This window comes from Canis aureus, chromosome 19 (assembly GCF_053574225.1).
Source record: "Canis aureus isolate CA01 chromosome 19, VMU_Caureus_v.1.0, whole genome shotgun sequence".
Lineage (NCBI taxonomy): Eukaryota > Metazoa > Chordata > Mammalia > Carnivora > Canidae > Canis > Canis aureus.
In genome coordinates this window covers 107273-126620 of record NC_135629.1, presented here as the reverse complement: position 1 = coordinate 126620, position 19348 = coordinate 107273, and positions in this window count along the sequence as shown.

Genomic DNA, 19348 nt, shown 5'->3' with positions numbered 1-19348 from the left:
GCCTTTTGGAAGCGAAAGGTAGCTGCAGGCAGGAGGTAGGCTTACAGGCCATAAGCTCAACTCTCAGAAGTGTGTATACATGGGAGGCAGATGTCTGCTACCCACTCGGACATGCGAGTGGGAACCTAGCTACACTCTGATGAAGAAGGACTTTGGAAATCGCTGTATTCAACTCAGATACACGTGGGTTCAGGCACAACGATTCCACATGCTTTTCTCACAACGTTTCCCTGCCACTAACATGAGGACGTTAGCAGCTCCTTCTACAGTCAAGCAGGATGCGGGAGGGTTGTGCCCTGTCCTTAGCTCTCACAGGGAAGCAGGCCTTGAAGCCAGCTGTCAACTAGCTGCATTCTTATGGCAGGGTGAAGGTAGCAGGATTCTGAGACAGGAGGTTCCCAGGTTACCACTCTACTGCACCTGGAGATACCCTCCAGGTCTGCATTGTTAACTTGCGTCTCAGAAGCCTCTGGCAAACGTCTCTGGTGAAGACGTGCGAAACTCACTCTGCAGACAGTGTGGAACTGTGAGGGACTGAGGGTGAGCTCAACTCTCAGAAGTAAGATGTTTTTGGACAAGGCGTTCAACTACCTACTGACGTATGGAACTTAGTACCTAGCACCAGTCTACCCCAGGAATTACTAGGAAATCGCTTGATTGAGCTTGGAGGCACTCGGCTTGTGTGCCGGGAGATTCCAGTTACCTCTCCCAACACTTGCGTCAAGCAGCGAGCCTAGGCCTTTTGGAAGCGAAAGGTAGCAGCAGGCAGGATGTAGGGTTACAGGCCATAAGGTCAACTCTCAGAAGTGTGTATGCATGGGAGGCAGATGTCTGCTACCCACTCGGACATGCGAGTGGGAACATAGCTACACTCCTATTGAAGAAGGATGTTGGAAATCGCTGTATTCAACTCAGATACACGGGAGTTCAGGCCCAATGCTTACACATGCTTTTCCCACAACCTATCCCAGCCACTAACATAAGGAGGTTAGCAGGTACGTCTACAGTCAGGCAGGGTGCGGGAGGGTTCTGCCCTGTCCTCAGCTCTCACAGGAATGCATGCCAGGAAACCAGCTCTCAACTAGCTGCATTCTTATGACAGTGTGAAGGTAGCAGTATTCTGAGTAAGGAGGTTCCCAGATTACCACTCTACTGCACCTGGAGATACCCTCCAGGTCTGCATTGTTAACTTGCGTCTCAGAAGCCTCTGGCAAAAGTCTCTGGTGAAGACGTGGGAAACCTACTCTGCAGGCAGTGTGGAACTGTGAGGGACTGAGGGTGAGCTCAACTCTCAGCAGTAAGATGATTTTGGACAAGGCGTTCAGCTACCTTCTCACATATGGAACTTAGTATGTAGCACCAGTCTACCCCAGGAATTACTGGGAAATCGCTGCATTGAGCTTGGAGGCACTAGTCTTGTGTGCCGGGAGATTCCAATTACCTCTCCCAACACTTCGGTGAAGCAGCGAGCCTAGGCCTTTTGGAAGCGTAAGGTAGCTGCAGGCAGGAGGTAGGGTTACAGGCCATAAGCTCAACTCTCAGAAGTGGGTATGCAGGGGGGGCAGATGTCTGCTACCCACTCGGACATGCGAGTGGGAACCTAGCTACACTCTGATGAAGAAGGACTTTGGAAATCGCTGTATTCAACTCAGATACACGTGGGTTCAGGCACAACGATTCCACATGCTTTTCTCACAACGTTTCCCTGCCACTAACATGAGGACGTTAGCAGCTCCTTCTACAGTCAAGCAGGATGCGGGAGGGTTGTGCCCTGTCCTTAGCTCTCACAGGGAAGCATGCCTTGAAGCCAGCTGTCAACTAGCTGCATTCATATGGCAGGGTGAAGGTAGCAGTATTCTGAGACAGGAGGTTCCCAGATTACCACTCTACTGCACCTGGAGATACCCTCCAGGTCTGCATTGTTAACTTGCGTCTCAGAAGCCTCTGGCAAAAGTCTCTGGTGAAGACGTGGGAAACCTACTCTGCAGGCAGTGTGGAACTGTGAGGGACTGAGGGTGAGCTCAACTCTCAGCAGTAAGATGATTTTGGACAAGGCGTTCAGCTACCTTCTCACATATGGAACTTAGTATGTAGCACCAGTCTACCCCAGGAATTACTGGGAAATCGCTGCATTGAGCTTGGAGGCACTAGTCTTGTGTGCCGGGAGATTCCAGTTACCTCTCCCAACACTTCGGTGAAGCAGCGAGCCTAGGCCTTTTGGAAGCGAAAGGTAGCTGCAGGCAGGAGGTAGGGTTACAGGCCATAAGCTCAACTCTCAGAAGTGGGTATGCAGGGGGGGCAGATGTCTGCTACCCACTCGGACATGCGAGTGGGAACCTAGCTACACTCTGATGAAGAAGGACTTTGGAAATCGCTGTATTCAACTCAGATACACGTGGGTTCAGGCACAACGATTCCACATGCTTTTCTCACAACCTTTCCCTGCCACTAACATGAGGACGTTAGCAGCTCCTTCTACAGTCAAGCAGGATGCGGGAGGGTTGTGCCCTGTCCTTAGCTCTCACAGGGAAGCAGGCCTTGAAGCCAGCTGTCAACAGGCTGCATTCTTATGGCAGGGTGAAGGTAGCAGGATTCTGAGACAGGAGGTTCCCAGGTTACCACTCTACTGGACCTGGAGATACCCTCCAGGTCTGCATTGTTAACTTGCGTCTCAGAAGCCTCTGGCAAACGTCTCTGGTGAAGACGTGCGAAACTCACTCTGCAGGCAGTGTGGAACTGTGAGGGACTGAGGGTGAGCTCAACTCTCAGAAGTAAGATGTTTTTGGACAAGGCGTTCAACTACATACTCACGTATGGAACTTAGTATGTAGCACCAGTCTACCCCAGGAATTACTAGGAAATCGCTTGATTGAGCTTGGAGGCACTCGTCTTGTGTGCCGGGAGATTCCAGTTACCTCTCCCAACACTTGCGTCAAGCAGCGAGCCTAGGCCTTTTGGAAGCGAAAGGTAGCGGCAGGCAGGATGTAGGGTTACAGGCCATAAGTTCAACTCTCAGAAGTGTGTATGCATGGGAGGCAGATGTCTGCTACCCACTCGGACATGGGAGTTGGAACCTAGCTACACTCCTATGGAAGAAGGATGTTGGAAATCGCTGTATTCAACTCAGATACACGGGAGTTCAGGCCCAATGCTTACACATGCTTTTCCCACAACCCATCCCAGCCACTAACATAAGGAGGTTAGCAGGTACGTCTACAGTCAGGCAGGATGCGGGCGGGTTCTGCCCTGTCCTCAGCTCTCACAGGGAAGCTTGCCTAGAAGCCAGCTCTCAACTAGCTGCATTCTTATGACAGTGTGAAGGTAGCAGTATTCTGAGTAAGGAGGTTCCCAGATTACCACTCTACTGCACCTGGAGATACCGTCCAGGTGTGCATTGTTAACTTGCGTCTCAGAAGCCTCTGGCAAAAGTCTCTGGTGAAGACGTGGGAAACTCACTCTGCAGGCAGTGTGGAACTGTGAGGGACTGAGGGTGAGCTCAACTCTCAGCAGTAAGATGATTTTGGACAAGGCGTTCAGCTACCTTCTCACATATGGAACTTAGTATGTAGCACCAGTCTACCCCAGGAATTACTGGGAAATCGCTGGATTGAGCTTGGTGGCACTAGTCTTGTGTGCCGGGAGATTCCAGTTACCTCTCCCAACACTTCGGTGAAGCAGCGAGCCTAGGCCTTTTGGAAGCGAAAGGTAGCTGCAGGCAGGAGGTAGGCTTACAGGCCATAAGCTCAACTCTCAGAACTGTGTATACATGGGAGGCAGATGTCTGCTACCCACTCGGACATGCGAGTGGGAACCTAGCTACACTCTGATGAAGAAGGACTTTGGAAATCGCTGTATTCAACTCAGATACACGTGGGTTCAGGCACAACGATTCCACATGCTTTTCTCACAACGTTTCCCTGCCACTAACATGAGGACGTTAGCAGCTCCTTCTACAGTCAAGCAGGATGCGGGAGGGTTGTGCCCTGTCCTTAGCTCTCACAGGGAAGCAGGCCTTGAAGCCAGCTGTCAACTAGCTGCATTCTTATGGCAGGGTGAAGGTAGCAGGATTCTGAGACAGGAGGTTCCCAGGTTACCACTCTACTGGACCTGGAGATACCCTCCAGGTCTGCATTGTTAACTTGCGTCTCAGAAGCCTCTGGCAAACGTCTCTGGTGAAGACGTGCGAAACTCACTCTGCAGGCAGTGTGGAACTGTGAGGGACTGAGGGTGAGCTCAACTCTCAGAAGTAAGATGTTTTTGGACAAGGCGTTCAACTACATACTCACGTATGGAACTTAGTATGTAGCACCAGTCTACCCCAGGAATTACTAGGAAATCGCTTGATTGAGCTTGGAGGCACTCGTCTTGTGTGCCGGGAGATTCCAGTTACCTCTCCCAACACTTGCGTCAAGCAGCGAGCCTAGGCCTTTTGGAAGCGAAAGGTAGCGGCAGGCAGGATGTAGGGTTACAGGCCATAAGCTCAACTCTCAGAAGTGTGTATGCATGGGAGGCAGATGTCTGCTACCCACTCGGACATGGGAGTTGGAACCTAGCTACACTCCTATGGAAGAAGGATGTTGGAAATCGCTGTATTCAACTCAGATACACGGGAGTTCAGGCCCAATGCTTACACATGCTTTTCCCGCAACCCATCCCAGCCACTAACATAAGGAGGTTAGCAGGTACGTCTAGAGTCAGGCAGGATGCGGGAGGGTTCTGCCCTGTCCTCAGCTCTCACAGGGAAGCTTGCCTAGAAGCCAGCTCTCAACTAGCTGCATTCTTATGACAGTGTGAAGGTAGCAGTATTCTGAGTAAGGAGGTTCCCAGATTACCACTCTACTGCACCTGGAGATACCGTCCAGGTGTGCATTGTTAACTTGCGTCTCAGAAGCCTCTGGCAAAAGTCTCTGGTGAAGACGTGGGAAACTCACCCTGCAGGCAGTGTGGAACTGTGAGGGACTGAGGGTGAGCTCAACTCTCAGCAGTAAGATGATTTTGGACAAGGCGTTCAGCTACCTTCTCACATATGGAACTTAGTATGTAGCACCAGTCTACCCCAGGAATTACTGGGAAATCGCTGGATTGAGCTTGGTGGCACTAGTCTTGTGTGCCGGGAGATTCCAGTTACCTCTCCCAACACTTCGGTGAAGCAGCGAGCCTAGGCCTTTTGGAAGCGAAAGGTAGCTGCAGGCAGGAGGTAGGCTTACAGGCCATAAGCTCAACTCTCAGAAGTGTGTATACATGGGAGGCAGATGTCTGCTACCCACTCGGACATGCGAGTGGGAACCTAGCTACACTCTGATGAAGAAGGACTTTGGAAATCGCTGTATTCAACTCAGATACACGTGGGTTCAGGCACAACGATTCCACATGCTTTTCTCACAACCTTTCCCTGCCACTAACATGAGGACGTTAGCAGCTCCTTCTACAGTCAAGCAGGATGCGGGAGGGTTGTGCCCTGTCCTTAGCTCTCACAGGGAAGCATGCCTTGAAGCCAGCTCTCAACTAGCTGCATTCTTATGGCAGGGTGAAGGTAGCAGTATTCTGAGACAGGAGGTTCCCAGATTACCACTCTACTGCACCTGGAGATACCCTCCAGGTCTGCATTGTTAACTTGCGTCTGAGAAGCCTCTGGCAAACGTCTCTGGTGAAGACGTGCGAAACTCACTCTGCAGGCAGTGTGGAACTGTGAGGGACTGAGGGTGAGCTCAACTCTCAGCAGTAAGATGATTTTGGACAAGGCGTTCAGCTACCTTCTCACATATGGAACTTAGTATGTAGCACCAGTCTACCCCAGGAATTACTGGGAAATCGCTGCATTGAGCTTGGAGGCACTAGTCTTGTGTGCCGGGAGATTCCAGTTACCTCTCCCAACACTTCGGTGAAGCAGCGAGCCTAGGCCTTTTGGAAGCGAAAGGTAGCTGCAGTCAGGAGGTAGGGTTACAGGCCATAAGCTCAACTCTCAGAAGTGGGTATGCAGGGGGGGCAGATGTCTGCTACCCACTCGGACATGCGAGTGGGAACCTAGCTACACTCTGATGAAGAAGGACTTTGGAAATCGCTGTATTCAACTCAGATACACGTGGGTTCAGGCACAACGATTCCACATGCTTTTCTCACAACGTTTCCCTGCCACTAACATGAGGACGTTAGCAGCTCCTTCTACAGTCAAGCAGGATGCGGGAGGGTTGTGCCCTGTCCTTAGCTCTCACAGGGAAGCATGCCTTGAAGCCAGCTGTCAACTAGCTGCATTCTTATGGCAGGGTGAAGGTAGCAGTATTCTGAGACAGGAGGTTCCCAGATTACCACTCTACTGCACCTGGAGATACCCTCCAGGTCTGCATTGTTAACTTGCGTCTCAGAAGCCTCTGGCAAACGTCTCTGGTGAAGACGTGCGAAACTCACTCTGCAGGCAGTGTGGAACTGTGAGGGACTGAGGGTGAGCTCAACTCTCAGAAGTAAGATGTTTTTGGACAAGGCGTTCAACTACCCACTCACGTATGGAACTTAGTACGTAGCACCAGTCTACCCCAGGAATTACTAAGAAATCGCTTGATTGAGCTTGGAGGCACTAGTCTTGTGTGCCGGGAGATTCCAGGTACCTCTCCCAACACTTGCGTCAAGCAGCGAGCCTAGGCCTTTTGGAAGCGAAAGGTAGCGGCAGGCAGGATGTAGGGTACAGGCCATAAGCTCAACTCTCAGAAGTGTGTATGCATGGGAGGCAGATGTCTGCTACCCACTCGGACATGGGAGTTGGAACCTAGCTACACTCCTATGGAAGAAGGATGTTGGAAATCGCTGTATTCAACTCAGATACACGGGAGTTCAGGCCCAATGCTTACACATGCTTTTCCCGCAACCCATCCCAGCCACTAACATAAGGAGGTTAGCAGGTACGTCTAGAGTCAGGCAGGATGCGGGAGGGTTCTGCCCTGTCCTCAGCTCTCACAGGGAAGCTTGCCTAGAAGCCAGCTCTCAACTAGCTGCATTCTTATGACAGTGTGAAGGTAGCAGTATTCTGAGTAAGGAGGTTCCCAGATTACCACTCTACTGCACCTGGAGATACCGTCCAGGTGTGCATTGTTAACTTGCGTCTCAGAAGCCTCTGGCAAAAGTCTCTGGTGAAGACGTGGGAAACTCACCCTGCAGGCAGTGTGGAACTGTGAGGGACTGAGGGTGAGCTCAACTCTCAGCAGTAAGATGATTTTGGACAAGGCGTTCAGCTACCTTCTCACATATGGAACTTAGTATGTAGCACCAGTCTACCCCAGGAATTACTGGGAAATCGCTGGATTGAGCTTGGTGGCACTAGTCTTGTGTGCCGGGAGATTCCAGTTACCTCTCCCAACACTTCGGTGAAGCAGCGAGCCTAGGCCTTTTGGAAGCGAAAGGTAGCTGCAGGCAGGAGGTAGGCTTACAGGCCATAAGCTCAACTCTCAGAACTGTGTATACATGGGAGGCAGATGTCTGCTACCCACTCGGACATGCGAGTGGGAACCTAGCTACACTCTGATGAAGAAGGACTTTGGAAATCGCTGTATTCAACTCAGATACACGTGGGTTCAGGCACAACGATTCCACATGCTTTTCTCACAACGTTTCCCTGCCACTAACATGAGGACGTTAGCAGCTCCTTCTACAGTCAAGCAGGATGCGGGAGGGTTGTGCCCTGTCCTTAGCTCTCACAGGGAAGCAGGCCTTGAAGCCAGCTGTCAACTAGCTGCATTCTTATGGCAGGGTGAAGGTAGCAGGATTCTGAGACAGGAGGTTCCCAGGTTACCACTCTACTGGACCTGGAGATACCCTCCAGGTCTGCATTGTTAACTTGCGTCTCAGAAGCCTCTGGCAAACGTCTCTGGTGAAGACGTGCGAAACTCACTCTGCAGGCAGTGTGGAACTGTGAGGGACTGAGGGTGAGCTCAACTCTCAGAAGTAAGATGTTTTTGGACAAGGCGTTCAACTACATACTCACGTATGGAACTTAGTATGTAGCACCAGTCTACCCCAGGAATTACTAGGAAATCGCTTGATTGAGCTTGGAGGCACTCGTCTTGTGTGCCGGGAGATTCCAGTTACCTCTCCCAACACTTGCGTCAAGCAGCGAGCCTAGGCCTTTTGGAAGCGAAAGGTAGCGGCAGGCAGGATGTAGGGTTACAGGCCATAAGCTCAACTCTCAGAAGTGTGTATGCATAGGAGGCAGATGTCTGCTACCCACTCGGACATGGGAGTTGGAACCTAGCTACACTCCTATGGAAGAAGGATGTTGGAAATCGAAGTATTCAACTCAGATACACGGGAGTTCAGGCCCTTTGCTTACACATGCTTTTCCCACAACCCATCCCAGCCACTAACATAAGGAGGTTAGCAGGTACGTCTACAGTCAGGCAGGATGCGGGAGGGTTCTGCCCTGTCCTCAGCTCTCACAGGGAAGCATGCCTAGAAGCCAGCTCTCAACTAGCTGCATTCTTATGACAGTGTGAAGGTAGCAGTATTCTGAGTAAGGAGGTTCCCAGATTACCACTCTACTGCACCTGGAGATACCGTCCAGGTGTGCATTGTTAACTTGCGTCTCAGAAGCCTCTGGCAAAAGTCTCTGGTGAAGACGTGGGAAACTCACTCTGCAGGCAGTGTGGAACTGTGAGGGACTGAGGGTGAGCTCAACTCTCAGCAGTAAGATGATTTTGGACAAGGCGTTCAGCTACCTTCTCACATATGGAACTTAGTATGTAGCACCAGTCTACCCCAGGAATTACTGGGAAATCGCTGTATTGAGCTTGGTGGCACTAGTCTTGTGTGCCGGGAGATTCCAGTTACCTCTCCCAACACTTCGGTGAAGCAGCGAGCCTAGGCCTTTTGGAAGCGAAAGGTAGCTGCAGGCAGGAGGTAGGGTTACAGGCCATAAGCTCAACTCTCAGAAGTGGGTATGCAGGGGGGGCAGATGTCTGCTACCCACTCGGACATGCGAGTGGGAACCTAGCTACACTCTGATGAAGAAGGACTTTGGAAATCGCTGTATTCAACTCAGATACACGTGAGTTCAGGCACAACGATTCCACATGCTTTTCTCACAACGTTTCCCTGCCACTAACATGAGGACGTTAGCAGCTCCTTCTACAGTCAAGCAGGATGCGGGAGGGTTGTGCCCTGTCCTTAGCTCTCACAGGGAAGCATGCCTTGAAGCCAGCTGTCAACTAGCTGCATTCATATGGCAGGGTGAAGGTAGCAGTATTCTGAGACAGGAGGTTCCCAGATTACCACTCTACTGCACCTGGAGATACCCTCCAGGTCTGCATTGTTAACTTGCGTCTCAGAAGCCTCTGGCAAAAGTCTCTGGTGAAGACGTGGGAAACCTACTCTGCAGGCAGTGTGGAACTGTGAGGGACTGAGGGTGAGCTCAACTCTCAGCAGTAAGATGATTTTGGACAAGGCGTTCAGCTACCTTCTCACATATGGAACTTAGTATGTAGCACCAGTCTACCCCAGGAATTACTGGGAAATCGCTGCATTGAGCTTGGAGGCACTAGTCTTGTGTGCCGGGAGATTCCAGTTACCTCTCCCAACACTTCGGTGAAGCAGCGAGCCTAGGCCTTTTGGAAGCGAAAGGTAGCTGCAGGCAGGAGGTAGGGTTACAGGCCATAAGCTCAACTCTCAGAAGTGGGTATGCAGGGGGGGCAGATGTCTGCTACCCACTCGGACATGCGAGTGGGAACCTAGCTACACTCTGATGAAGAAGGACTTTGGAAATCGCTGTATTCAACTCAGATACACGTGGGTTCAGGCACAACGATTCCACATGCTTTTCTCACAACCTTTCCCTGCCACTAACATGAGGACGTTAGCAGCTCCTTCTACAGTCAAGCAGGATGCGGGAGGGTTGTGCCCTGTCCTTAGCTCTCACAGGGAAGCAGGCCTTGAAGCCAGCTGTCAACAGGCTGCATTCTTATGGCAGGGTGAAGGTAGCAGGATTCTGAGACAGGAGGTTCCCAGGTTACCACTCTACTGGACCTGGAGATACCCTCCAGGTCTGCATTGTTAACTTGCGTCTCAGAAGCCTCTGGCAAACGTCTCTGGTGAAGACGTGCGAAACTCACTCTGCAGGCAGTGTGGAACTGTGAGGGACTGAGGGTGAGCTCAACTCTCAGAAGTAAGATGTTTTTGGACAAGGCGTTCAACTACATACTCACGTATGGAACTTAGTATGTAGCACCAGTCTACCCCAGGAATTACTAGGAAATCGCTTGATTGAGCTTGGAGGCACTCGTCTTGTGTGCCGGGAGATTCCAGTTACCTCTCCCAACACTTGCGTCAAGCAGCGAGCCTAGGCCTTTTGGAAGCGAAAGGTAGCGGCAGGCAGGATGTAGGGTTACAGGCCATAAGTTCAACTCTCAGAAGTGTGTATGCATGGGAGGCAGATGTCTGCTACCCACTCGGACATGGGAGTTGGAACCTAGCTACACTCCTATGGAAGAAGGATGTTGGAAATCGCTGTATTCAACTCAGATACACGGGAGTTCAGGCCCAATGCTTACACATGCTTTTCCCACAACCCATCCCAGCCACTAACATAAGGAGGTTAGCAGGTACGTCTACAGTCAGGCAGGATGCGGGCGGGTTCTGCCCTGTCCTCAGCTCTCACAGGGAAGCTTGCCTAGAAGCCAGCTCTCAACTAGCTGCATTCTTATGACAGTGTGAAGGTAGCAGTATTCTGAGTAAGGAGGTTCCCAGATTACCACTCTACTGCACCTGGAGATACCGTCCAGGTGTGCATTGTTAACTTGCGTCTCAGAAGCCTCTGGCAAAAGTCTCTGGTGAAGACGTGGGAAACTCACTCTGCAGGCAGTGTGGAACTGTGAGGGACTGAGGGTGAGCTCAACTCTCAGCAGTAAGATGATTTTGGACAAGGCGTTCAGCTACCTTCTCACATATGGAACTTAGTATGTAGCACCAGTCTACCCCAGGAATTACTGGGAAATCGCTGGATTGAGCTTGGTGGCACTAGTCTTGTGTGCCGGGAGATTCCAGTTACCTCTCCCAACACTTCGGTGAAGCAGCGAGCCTAGGCCTTTTGGAAGCGAAAGGTAGCTGCAGGCAGGAGGTAGGCTTACAGGCCATAAGCTCAACTCTCAGAAGTGTGTATACATGGGAGGCAGATGTCTGCTACCCACTCGGACATGCGAGTGGGAACCTAGCTACACTCTGATGAAGAAGGACTTTGGAAATCGCTGTATTCAACTCAGATACACGTGGGTTCAGGCACAACGATTCCACATGCTTTTCTCACAACGTTTCCCTGCCACTAACATGAGGACGTTAGCAGCTCCTTCTACAGTCAAGCAGGATGCGGGAGGGTTGTGCCCTGTCCTTAGCTCTCACAGGGAAGCAGGCCTTGAAGCCAGCTGTCAACTAGCTGCATTCTTATGGCAGGGTGAAGGTAGCAGGATTCTGAGACAGGAGGTTCCCAGGTTACCACTCTACTGGACCTGGAGATACCCTCCAGGTCTGCATTGTTAACTTGCGTCTCAGAAGCCTCTGGCAAACGTCTCTGGTGAAGACGTGCGAAACTCACTCTGCAGGCAGTGTGGAACTGTGAGGGACTGAGGGTGAGCTCAACTCTCAGAAGTAAGATGTTTTTGGACAAGGCGTTCAACTACATACTCACGTATGGAACTTAGTATGTAGCACCAGTCTACCCCAGGAATTACTAGGAAATCGCTTGATTGAGCTTGGAGGCACTCGTCTTGTGTGCCGGGAGATTCCAGTTACCTCTCCCAACACTTGCGTCAAGCAGCGAGCCTAGGCCTTTTGGAAGCGAAAGGTAGCGGCAGGCAGGATGTAGGGTTACAGGCCATAAGCTCAACTCTCAGAAGTGTGTATGCATGGGAGGCAGATGTCTGCTACCCACTCGGACATGGGAGTTGGAACCTAGCTACACTCCTATGGAAGAAGGATGTTGGAAATCGCTGTATTCAACTCAGATACACGGGAGTTCAGGCCCAATGCTTACACATGCTTTTCCCGCAACCCATCCCAGCCACTAACATAAGGAGGTTAGCAGGTACGTCTACAGTCAGGCAGGATGCGGGAGGGTTCTGCCCTGTCCTCAGCTCTCACAGGGAAGCTTGCCTAGAAGCCAGCTCTCAACTAGCTGCATTCTTATGACAGTGTGAAGGTAGCAGTATTCTGAGTAAGGAGGTTCCCAGATTACCACTCTACTGCACCTGGAGATACCGTCCAGGTGTGCATTGTTAACTTGCGTCTCAGAAGCCTCTGGCAAAAGTCTCTGGTGAAGACGTGGGAAACTCACCCTGCAGGCAGTGTGGAACTGTGAGGGACTGAGGGTGAGCTCAACTCTCAGCAGTAAGATGATTTTGGACAAGGCGTTCAGCTACCTTCTCACATATGGAACTTAGTATGTAGCACCAGTCTACCCCAGGAATTACTGGGAAATCGCTGGATTGAGCTTGGTGGCACTAGTCTTGTGTGCCGGGAGATTCCAGTTACCTCTCCCAACACTTCGGTGAAGCAGCGAGCCTAGGCCTTTTGGAAGCGAAAGGTAGCTGCAGGCAGGAGGTAGGCTTACAGGCCATAAGCTCAACTCTCAGAAGTGTGTATACATGGGAGGCAGATGTCTGCTACCCACTCGGACATGCGAGTGGGAACCTAGCTACACTCTGATGAAGAAGGACTTTGGAAATCGCTGTATTCAACTCAGATACACGTGGGTTCAGGCACAACGATTCCACATGCTTTTCTCACAACGTTTCCCTGCCACTAACATGAGGACGTTAGCAGCTCCTTCTACAGTCAAGCAGGATGCGGGAGGGTTGTGCCCTGTCCTTAGCTCTCACAGGGAAGCAGGCCTTGAAGCCAGCTGTCAACTAGCTGCATTCTTATGGCAGGGTGAAGGTAGCAGGATTCTGAGACAGGAGGTTCCCAGGTTACCACTCTACTGCACCTGGAGATACCCTCCAGGTCTGCATTGTTAACTTGCGTCTCAGAAGCCTCTGGCAAACGTCTCTGGTGAAGACGTGCGAAACTCACTCTGCAGACAGTGTGGAACTGTGAGGGACTGAGGGTGAGCTCAACTCTCAGAAGTAAGATGTTTTTGGACAAGGCGTTCAACTACCTACTGACGTATGGAACTTAGTACCTAGCACCAGTCTACCCCAGGAATTACTAGGAAATCGCTTGATTGAGCTTGGAGGCACTCGGCTTGTGTGCCGGGAGATTCCAGTTACCTCTCCCAACACTTGCGTCAAGCAGCGAGCCTAGGCCTTTTGGAAGCGAAAGGTAGCAGCAGGCAGGATGTAGGGTTACAGGCCATAAGGTCAACTCTCAGAAGTGTGTATGCATGGGAGGCAGATGTCTGCTACCCACTCGGACATGCGAGTGGGAACATAGCTACACTCCTATTGAAGAAGGATGTTGGAAATCGCTGTATTCAACTCAGATACACGGGAGTTCAGGCCCAATGCTTACACATGCTTTTCCCACAACCTATCCCAGCCACTAACATAAGGAGGTTAGCAGGTACGTCTACAGTCAGGCAGGGTGCGGGAGGGTTCTGCCCTGTCCTCAGCTCTCACAGGGAAGCATGCCTAGAAGCCAGCTCTCAACTAGCTGCATTCTTATGACAGTGTGAAGGTAGCAGTATTCTGAGTAAGGAGGTTCCCAGATTACCACTCTACTGCACCTGGAGATACCCTCCAGGTCTGCATTGTTAACTTGCGTCTCAGAAGCCTCTGGCAAAAGTCTCTGGTGAAGACGTGGGAAACCTACTCTGCAGGCAGTGTGGAACTGTGAGGGACTGAGGGTGAGCTCAACTCTCAGCAGTAAGATGATTTTGGACAAGGCGTTCAGCTACCTTCTCACATATGGAACTTAGTATGTAGCACCAGTCTACCCCAGGAATTACTGGGAAATCGCTGCATTGAGCTTGGAGGCACTAGTCTTGTGTGCCGGGAGATTCCAGTTACCTCTCCCAACACTTCGGTGAAGCAGCGAGCCTAGGCCTTTTGGAAGCGTAAGGTAGCTGCAGGCAGGAGGTAGGGTTACAGGCCATAAGCTCAACTCTCAGAAGTGGGTATGCAGGGGGGGCAGATGTCTGCTACCCACTCGGACATGCGAGTGGGAACCTAGCTACACTCTGATGAAGAAGGACTTTGGAAATCGCTGTATTCAACTCAGATACACGTGAGTTCAGGCACAACGATTCCACATGCTTTTCTCACAACCTTTCCCTGCCACTAACATGAGGACGTTAGCAGCTCCTTCTACAGTCAAGCAGGATGCGGGAGGGTTGTGCCCTGTCCTTAGCTCTCACAGGGAAGCATGCCTTGAAGCCAGCTGTCAACTAGCTGCATTCATATGGCAGGGTGAAGGTAGCAGTATTCTGAGACAGGAGGTTCCCAGATTACCACTCTACTGCACCTGGAGATACCCTCCAGGTCTGCATTGTTAACTTGCGTCTCAGAAGCCTCTGGCAAAAGTCTCTGGTGAAGACGTGGGAAACCTACTCTGCAGGCAGTGTGGAACTGTGAGGGACTGAGGGTGAGCTCAACTCTCAGCAGTAAGATGATTTTGGACAAGGCGTTCAGCTACCTTCTCACATATGGAACTTAGTATGTAGCACCAGTCTACCCCAGGAATTACTGGGAAATCGCTGCATTGAGCTTGGAGGCACTAGTCTTGTGTGCCGGGAGATTCCAGTTACCTCTCCCAACACTTCGGTGAAGCAGCGAGCCTAGGCCTTTTGGAAGCGAAAGGTAGCTGCAGGCAGGAGGTAGGCTTACAGGCCATAAGCTCAACTCTCAGAAGTGGGTATGCAGGGAGTGCAGATGTCTGCTACCCACTCGGACATGCGAGTGGGAACCTAGCTACACTCTGATGAAGAAGGACTTTGGAAATCGCTGTATTCAACTCAGATACACGTGGGTTCAGGCACAACGATTCCACATGCTTTTCTCACAACCTTTCCCTGCCACTAACATGAGGACGTTAGCAGCTCCTTCTACAGTCAAGCAGGATGCGGGAGGGTTGTGCCCTGTCCTTAGCTCTCACAGGGAAGCAGGCCTTGTAGCCAGCTGTCAACAGGCTGCATTCTTATGGCAGGGTGAAGGTAGCAGGATTCTGAGACAGGAGGTTCCCAGATTACCACTCTACTGGACCTGGAGATACCCTCCAGGTCTGCATTGTTAACTTGCGTCTCAGAAGCCTCTGGCAAACGTCTCTGGTGAAGACGTGCGAAACTCACTCTGCAGGCAGTGTGGAACTGTGAGGGACTGAGGGTGAGCTCAACTCTCAGAAGTAAGATGTTTTTGGACAAGGCGTTCAACTACATACTCACGTATGGAACTTAGTATGTAGCACCAGTCTACCCCAGGAATTACTAGGAAATCGCTTGATTGAGCTTGGAGGCACTCGTCTTGTGTGCCGGGAGATTCCAGTTACCTCTCCCAACACTTGCGTCAAGCAGCGAGCCTAGGCCTTTTGGAAGCGAAAGGTAGCGGCAGGCAGGATGTAGGGTTACAGGCCATAAGTTCAACTCTCAGAAGTGTGTATGCATGGGAGGCAGATGTCTGCTACCCACTCGGACATGGGAGTTGGAACCTAGCTACACTCCTATGGAAGAAGGATGTTGGAAATCGCTGTATTCAACTCAGATACACGGGAGTTCAGGCCCAATGCTTACACATGCTTTTCCCACAACCCATCCCAGCCACTAACATAAGGAGGTTAGCAGGTACGTCTACAGTCAGGCAGGATGCGGGCGGGTTCTGCCCTGTCCTCAGCTCTCACAGGGAAGCTTGCCTAGAAGCCAGCTCTCAACTAGCTGCATTCTTATGACAGTGTGAAGGTAGCAGTATTCTGAGTAAGGAGGTTCCCAGATTACCACTCTACTGCACCTGGAGATACCGTCCAGGTGTGCATTGTTAACTTGCGTCTCAGAAGCCTCTGGCAAAAGTCTCTGGTGAAGACGTGGGAAACTCACTCTGCAGGCAGTGTGGAACTGTGAGGGACTGAGGGTGAGCTCAACTCTCAGCAGTAAGATGATTTTGGACAAGGCGTTCAGCTACCTTCTCACATATGGAACTTAGTATGTAGCACCAGTCTACCCCAGGAATTACTGGGAAATCGCTGGATTGAGCTTGGTGGCACTAGTCTTGTGTGCCGGGAGATTCCAGTTACCTCTCCCAACACTTCGGTGAAGCAGCGAGCCTAGGCCTTTTGGAAGCGAAAGGTAGCTGCAGGCAGGAGGTAGGCTTACAGGCCATAAGCTCAACTCTCAGAAGTGTGTATACATGGGAGGCAGATGTCTGCTACCCACTCGGACATGCGAGTGGGAACCTAGCTACACTCTGATGAAGAAGGACTTTGGAAATCGCTGTATTCAACTCAGATACACGTGGGTTCAGGCACAACGATTCCACATGCTTTTCTCACAACGTTTCCCTGCCACTAACATGAGGACGTTAGCAGCTCCTTCTACAGTCAAGCAGGATGCGGGAGGGTTGTGCCCTGTCCTTAGCTCTCACAGGGAAGCAGGCCTTGAAGCCAGCTGTCAACTAGCTGCATTCTTATGGCAGGGTGAAGGTAGCAGGATTCTGAGACAGGAGGTTCCCAGGTTACCACTCTACTGGACCTGGAGATACCCTCCAGGTCTGCATTGTTAACTTGCGTCTCAGAAGCCTCTGGCAAACGTCTCTGGTGAAGACGTGCGAAAATCACTCTGCAGGCAGTGTGGAACTGTGAGGGACTGAGGGTGAGCTCAACTCTCAGAAGTAAGATGTTTTTGGACAAGGCGTTCAACTACATACTCACGTATGGAACTTAGTATGTAGCACCAGTCTACCCCAGGAATTACTAGGAAATCGCTTGATTGAGCTTGGAGGCACTCGTCTTGTGTGCCGGGAGATTCCAGTTACCTCTCCCAACACTTGCGTCAAGCAGCGAGCCTAGGCCTTTTGGAAGCGAAAGGTAGCGGCAGGCAGGATGTAGGGTTACAGGCCATAAGCTCAACTCTCAGAAGTGTGTATGCATGGGAGGCAGATGTCTGCTACCCACTCGGACATGGGAGTTGGAACCTAGCTACACTCCTATGGAAGAAGGATGTTGGAAATCGCTGTATTCAACTCAGATACACGGGAGTTCAGGCCCAATGCTTACACATGCTTTTCCCGCAACCCATCCCAGCCACTAACATAAGGAGGTTAGCAGGTACGTCTACAGTCAGGCAGGATGCGGGAGGGTTCTGCCCTGTCCTCAGCTCTCACAGGGAAGCTTGCCTAGAAGCCAGCTCTCAACTAGCTGCATTCTTATGACAGTGTGAAGGTAGCAGTATTCTGAGTAAGGAGGTTCCCAGATTACCACTCTACTGCACCTGGAGATACCGTCCAGGTGTGCATTGTTAACTTGCGTCTCAGAAGCCTCTGGCAAAAGTCTCTGGTGAAGACGTGGGAAACTCACCCTGCAGGCAGTGTGGAACTGTGAGGGACTGAGGGTGAGCTCAACTCTCAGCAGTAAGATGATTTTGGACAAGGCGTTCAGCTACCTTCTCACATATGGAACTTAGTATGTAGCACCAGTCTACCCCAGGAATTACTGGGAAATCGCTGGATTGAGCTTGGTGGCACTAGTCTTGTGTGCCGGGAGATTCCAGTTACCTCTCCCAACACTTCGGTGAAGCAGCGAGCCTAGGCCTTTTGGAAGCGAAAGGTAGCTGCAGGCAGGAGGTAGGCTTACAGGCCATAAGCTCAACTCTCAGAAGTGTGTATACATGGGAGGCAGATGTCTGCTACCCACTCGGACATGCGAGTGGGAACCTAGCTACACTCTGATGAAGAAGGACTTTGGAAATCGCTGTATTCAACTCAGATACACGTGGGTTCAGGCACAACGATTCCACATGCTTTTCTCACAACGTTTCCCTGCCACTAACATGAGGACGTTAGCAGCTCCTTCTACAGTCAAGCAGGATGCGGGAGGGTTGTGCCCTGTCCTTAGCTCTCACAGGGAAGCAGGCCTTGAAGCCAGCTGTCAACTAGCTGCATTCTTATGGCAGGGTGAAGGTAGCAGGATTCTGAGACAGGAGGTTCCCAGGTTACCACTCTACTGCACCTGGAGATACCCTCCAGGTCTGCATTGTTAACTTGCGTCTCAGAAGCCTCTGGCAAACGTCTCTGGTGAAGACGTGCGAAACTCACTCTGCAGACAGTGTGGAACTGTGAGGGACTGAGGGTGAGCTCAACTCTCAGAAGTAAGATGTTTTTGGACAAGGCGTTCAACTACCTACTGACGTATGGAACTTAGTACCTAGCACCAGTCTACCCCAGGAATTACTAGGAAATCGCTTGATTGAGCTTGGAGGCACTCGGCTTGTGTGCCGGGAGATTCCAGTTACCTCTCCCAACACTTGCGTCAAGCAGCGAGCCTAGGCCTTTTGGAAGCGAAAGGTAGCAGCAGGCAGGATGTAGGGTTACAGGCCATAAGGTCAACTCTCAGAAGTGTGTATGCATGGGAGGCAGATGTCTGCTACCCACTCGGACATGCGAGTGGGAACATAGCTACACTCCTATTGAAGAAGGATGTTGGAAATCGCTGTATTCAACTCAGATACACGGGAGTTCAGGCCCAATGCTTACACATGCTTTTCCCACAACCTATCCCAGCCACTAACATAAGGAGGTTAGCAGGTACGTCTACAGTCAGGCAGGGTGCGGGAGGGTTCTGCCCTGTCCTCAGCTCTCACAGGGAAGCATGCCTAGAAGCCAGCTCTCAACTAGCTGCATTCTTATGACAGTGTGAAGGTAGCAGTATTCTGAGTAAGGAGGTTCCCAGATTACCACTCTACTGCACCTGGAGATACCCTCCAGGTCTGCATTGTTAACTTGCGTCTCAGAAGCCTCTGGCAAAAGTCTCTGGTGAAGACGTGGGAAACCTACTCTGCAGGCAGTGTGGAACTGTGAGGGACTGAGGGTGAGCTCAACTCTCAGCAGTAAGATGATTTTGGACAAGGCGTTCAGCTACCTTCTCACATATGGAACTTAGTATGTAGCACCAGTCTACCCCAGGAATTACTGGGAAATCGCTGGATTGAGCTTGGAGGCACTAGTCTTGTGTGCCGGGAGATTCCAGTTACCTCTCCCAACACTTCGGTGAAGCAGCGAGCCTAGGCCTTTTGGAAGCGAAAGGTAGCTGCAGTCAGGAGGTAGGGTTACAGGCCATAAGCTCAACTCTCAGAAGTGGGTATGCAGGGGGGGGAAGATGTCTGCTACCCACTCGGACATGCGAGTGGGAACCTAGCTACACTCTGATGAAGAAGGACTTTGGAAATCGCTGTATTCACCTC